The following is a 5,833-nucleotide window of genomic DNA, read 5'->3' as shown; positions in this document are numbered from 1 at the left end:
GCCTAGTGAAAAATTGAGTTCCTGGCATATAGGTAGAGCAACATTCTGTGCCCCTTAGTGCTGTTGTTCTAATTTCCCAGTATTTGAAATCTAGTTAAACGAGGAAATTGAGGAAGAAAGACCAATATCACAGTAATATAGTGGGGAAACATATATTTGCTTAAAAAGGAATCTTTACTCAGTAGGGCTGGTTCATGTTTAATGCACACTTTCATGTTTAATGCAGACTTTCAGTGTTTGGAAGGGTGTTCGTGTCTTGCTGTGATTATACGTTAGGCAACTGTGGCAGGGAAAAAGTGTGTGATTCTAATCAGAATTGCAGTGTAAGAGACAGAGGAGAGGAAACCTTGGTTAACAGCACCACCAACGGGCCATGTGCATAAGCATTATTGTTTTCCCCCTTTAAAATATTTGTATGCAACCTTTAAGGTTTAAAAAACGACCCAGGATGCTGTAAAGTTCAAATGCAATACAATACAATAATTAGAAGTCGGGGGAAATAAACCAACCAGCCCAAATAATATTTTTTTAAACTATTTTAAAAAAGCAACACAGTTGAAAAAAGCACACAATAAGCAAGGATTATCATAAAATCTTGAAGTGATACGGTCTACCAAAGCACAGCTGGTAAAGTATTCCAGAAATGTGGGGCCACTGCAAAAAGGCCCTTTCCGTTGTGCCCCCCAATAGATGGCATGTGCATCTATTTTTTGTTTATTGCTGATACTAATTTTTTGAATTATTTAAGTATTTGCTTTTCACTTTTTTCTCTTTGTAAACCATGTTGAGTTTTTACAATCAAGCAATATATACATTTTATGACATGAGTAAAATAAGAAAATCTAGGCACGATTAAATCTATTCCAAGTTGCCCAGAAGGAGCTGAATGTGGCATTGATTAAGAACAGAGATAACTAGAAACACTGCATATACATTGCCATAATTAGACAGTGCCAGTCGACTTCCAGTGCAAAATGGATTCATTGGTTTTCACAGGGCATTAGACTACCACTTTGTCTATTTCCAAAGGTAGAATTTGATTGTTATATTTCAGAGACAGCACTCATATAATACTAGGTCCTTCAAATAGGTATGTGCGTACTGTGCACATATACACTTCCTGCACACACCTTCTCGCTGGGCCTAGAAAATCCCATTTTTGATGTAGACACTGGGCACCTTCAAGCAATTAGCAGACCACAGTGCAAAGTTAGGCTGCATTTGGCTTGGTGGGTTGCAAGCTTTAAACCTATCCTAAATCTGTTCCGAAGCTCACTCAGCCAACACAACTGTGCCTTGTAAGCAAATGCAGTAACAGTCACAGACTGGAGGGGTGAGATTGTACAACACCTCTGTTGTCAGACACTTACTTTGCTGCTACAGAATGTCAGCAGTTCTTCAATCTTCCTGCATCAGAGCAAGAGGTGAAACACGGAGAAAGACTATAGCTCTGCAGCAGAGTGCATGATTTGCCTGCAGAAAAGCCCAAAGTCAATCCCCAGCATCTCCAAGTGAGTATGGGAAATATTCTTGTCTGAAACCAGGGAAACCCACTGCCAGTCAGTGTAGACAATACTGAGCTAGATTGACCAATGGTGTGATGTGTTATAAGGCAACTCCTTATGCAAGGACCTCTCCACTGACTCAGCTGGGCCCAGATGCCATTTGGCTGCCCATAATAATAATAATTTATTATTTATACCCCACCCATCTGGCTGGGTTTCCCCAGCCCACCCGCGTGATGCCCAGTCCATGATGATGTATTATGAAAAAGTTGGAACATGAATTTGCTTTTTTCTTTTCCTTCTTGTATCGCAGATCTTAGGCTGTAAGCATTATTTTAAAATGGTCTATGGGAAGGGAATATGTAGATGAAGGAAATAAAATATATAGAAAGTGAGAAAGTTTAGTTTCATTGGCTACTAGAAACTGGCTACTGAGCCCAGGGAACATTTGTGAATGATTTCTTTAAAATTAAATTTTTCAGGTAAGAATGAAGAATGCAAATTAAGAAAATATCATGATAGCTGTATAATGATAGGACAAGGTAACAGGTGTTCTGCTGCCTTATCTCAAGTAGAGATGTACATACCCAGAATGGAAGGGAAAATCTGTTTTCCTTCTTTCTGCCTCCTTCTCTTCCTAAGATTTGCTGTTCTTGTGCTCAATTAGCTGCCTGCCTCTCTGAATATTATAGACAAATTCTATGTGAACAAAGCCTTCAACAAAATTCATTTACCGTTGTCACTGGAATAAAAGCATGACAACAGCTGCTCATCCTACTAATTTTACTAGAGCAGTTTATGGGGGTGTTTGAGCATTGATAATGTGCAAATCTATTAGTCATCATAATCTTTTCTTCAGGTTTCTTCAACCAGAAACAATTACAGAATGGAAAATAAATAAGCAAACTAACGACCAAAATAGGCAGTGTGTGGGAGACTTTCTGATTTCTTTATTTGTTTGTTCATGTCCATAGAATAAAAAAGCACTATTATTGTGGTGGAATAAGAGAGAAGGAGCAGTGTTATTGAAGGAGCAGATCCAAAAGCCTCTCAAGCTGATTTAATACTTGTGGAAGAGTGTAAAACTGTTTTGCTGCAGCACATAATAAAATATGGCTTTACACAGATAGAAATTGATATACCAGTTTTACAGTGAAGGTACAAGTTTGGATGCAAGTGTATCATGCTAGCTAGCAGCCTTATTCTATGTATATTTACTCAGAAGTAAATTTGACTGAATTCAATGGAACTTCCCTCAGTAATCATCAACAAATGTTATTGAAATTTAAACTGGACTCTGTTCTGGTTCTCAAATCTATGATGGCCAAAGGATTTACCTTTCATTAACTGACACTGGAACTTAAAATAGCAGTGCATAAACCAAAAGGGCGAACTATTGCTTGTGGCAGGGATCAGCTGCCCTCAACCAGCTGCATGTGGGAAATGTGCAATTTCCCACATGCAGCTAACTCCAGCAGGGCTTGTATGCAGTGCTAAACTTAAATTCAGCTCCTTAATCAAGTCCAACTTGTGTCTGGGATCAGATGCATTTAGAAGCCCTGATCAGGAGCTAAACACCTGACAGAGCTTATAAAAGGTAAAGGTAAAGGTACCCCTGCCCGTACGGGCCAGTCTTGACAGACTCTGGGGTTGTGCGCCCATCTCACTTAAGAGGCCAGGGGCCAGCGCTGTCCGGAGACACTTCCGGGTCACGTGGCCAGCGTGACATCGCTGCTCTGGCGAGCCAGAGCCGCACACGGAAACGCCGTTTACCTTCCCGCTGGTAAGCGGTCCCTATTTATCTACTTGCACCCGGAGGTGCTTTCGAACTGCTAGGTTGGCAGGCGCTGGGACCGAGCAGCGGGAGCGCACCCCGCCGCAGGGATTCGAACCGCCGACCTTTCGATTGGCAAGTCCTAGGCGCTGAGGCTTTAACCCACAGCGCCACCTGCGTCCCGACAGAGCTTATATTTGGTGACAAATTTAAAAGGTGCTGAATTCAACTCCTACTTGCAGAGGATCAACTGGGAGCACACTATAATGCTCAAAATTGTCCTTTTGCAGGTAGATATACCTGCCATATAATCTATTTAGTGGCATCCATACATACATGACACTTCATAAAGAAGAGGTCAGATCCCCACCCCAGGAGAAAAACAGACATTGAGAAGCAAGAGGAGGGAAGTGGAGATAAGCGTTGGGGGGAGGATATGTGATTATTTCAATTATGTGTACTTTGGCTTAGTTACAAAACGGTATTAGTTGTCCAAAGACTTTCTGAAGTCACATATGTCAGCATGTGTCTATGTGCATTTTATTTGGAAATAACCTTTCATTATGTATTTGCAACAAAATTGCAACACAGAGTTGCTAAATGTAGGAAGCCACTCTCTGTGATGTTGCTGCAATAGTGACATAGCCTGTGTCACTCATTTTCATAATTTGGCTTGGAAGACACATAATAGAATTTTCAAAACACTTCTGTGAAACTAGAGGAGCAAAAAGTGAGCTCATCATGTAAGCATTTTGTGTGGTATAGACAGCATTTCAGTAACTTCATGTAGCAAAGTGATTTGAATTCTAATGACTAAAATTCATTTCCTTCAAAGAAATGAGACATTTCTATGATTAAGACTGAAAGGAAAACATATGCTTTCTCACACCCACATACAATCTGGAACGCAACCTAACCATGCCTCTAAACCATTTGCTATAATAACTAACCTTCAAAGGAAGTACATTTATGCCTAATTCTTGGAAGCAGAGAGAAAAGCTTTCTACACATTCCCTGTCCCTATTCACTAATCATATGTCTGTCTTTTCTATTCTATGTCATCATCATACTGGTTTTCAAATGTAATACAAAATACACTTCCTTCAGCCTCTAATGCTAGATTTGCTTCCTGCACTTGCGTTTATTGAGAGCTTGTCTACATAGCCCTTGTAATTTGAAGCAGTTCTGGATTTGTTTACATGATAAACAAAGGCAGAAGTGGTTTTAAGGGGAAAACTGACAGGTAAACAATAGTGAATTATATTATCGCAGGGTAAAGAACCTCCAGCCCATGGGTCAATTTTGGCCTTCGAGGGTGCCAAATTTGGCCCATGACATCATTTCCCTAAAAACTGCCCCATGAAAACTGTCCTTCAGGGTTGTGCTCAGAAGAAATAGGCAATGAATGACTGTCAGACCAGCCCTCCATTTGATGAGTCCTCTATTTAAAGGACTATTTTGTCCAACTCAGATTAAAGATAAATAACTATCAGAAAGGAGGGTGGGGTCCTGAAGTTGCCCATTGAATGTTAGAAGCTGGACAGCAGGCTAAGCATGCTCCTAGGTCACAGTCTTCTCCGCTATGGTGAAATGTATTGCATTTCAATATAAATTGTAGTACAGTACTTGTTATGAGAAGTGCATAGATATATATAAATCAGGATGTGCAAATTTGTGCCCTCTTCTTCTTCTTCTTCTTTTTTTTTTTTTTTTGCTAACACATTTCATCTTTTTGTAAACATTTTTCAGTTTTGAGTAACAACAGTGGTGAACCCCAACAGAGTGTAAACACTGGGTGAACACTTGATTGAAAAAAGGGGGGCGCTAACATTCTCTTATTGGACACCGAGGGAAACATAGTATGCCTGAGAGTTCAGGTTAAATTATTCCTTCCTCTTATTTTCCCATACCTGCTCCACGTCCTGATCCAATTAAGAGATGATCACAAATTGGACTAAGGTTGACTTCCCTGTTTTCCCCTATACGTAACTGCTTAAACCTCCTTTGAGAATCGTAGTGAGACCTATGCCACACCGCCAACTGCCGTCTAGGTACACGAGGAAGCCTTTAATCAAACAAAAAGACAAATCACTAGCAAGTGCCTCTTTGTATTCACGTATTTAAGAACGGGAAACGCTACAGAGGTTTACTAGGAAGCAAATTCCACTGGATTCAACTGTAGTTACCGAAATTCCGCACAAAACCTAGGGAGGAAAGTCCCATTTCTGTACATATACGGGGACTTGATTCCGAGCAGGCATGCCTAAGGATTGAACTGCAGGCTCCCCAGATTCTGATATACATTTGCTTTTATTATTTTCTGAAGAAGAATAAAAATCGCAACTCAAAAGGGTCCTAGAACCGCCGCTCGATAGCATCCTGAGCACCGGCTTTTGTACTTCGCTCGCAGAAGCCCCAACACCTGGCAAATCGATGCACTCGGCACCAGGTTCCAGCCTCTGCTCTCTTAACGGCGTCGAGAGCGGAGGAGCTCGGCGCTCGGCTGCTTCGCCTTAGCGGCTGAAACTGGCGGGCGTCCCTTTCCCACACCAAG

This window comes from Podarcis melisellensis (assembly GCF_964234715.1).
Source record: "Podarcis melisellensis genome assembly, chromosome: 10".
In the NCBI taxonomy this organism is placed as follows: Eukaryota; Metazoa; Chordata; class Lepidosauria; order Squamata; family Lacertidae; genus Podarcis; species Podarcis melisellensis.
The sequence above is the reverse complement of the archived record's forward strand: the minus strand, read 5'-3'. Positions refer to the sequence as shown.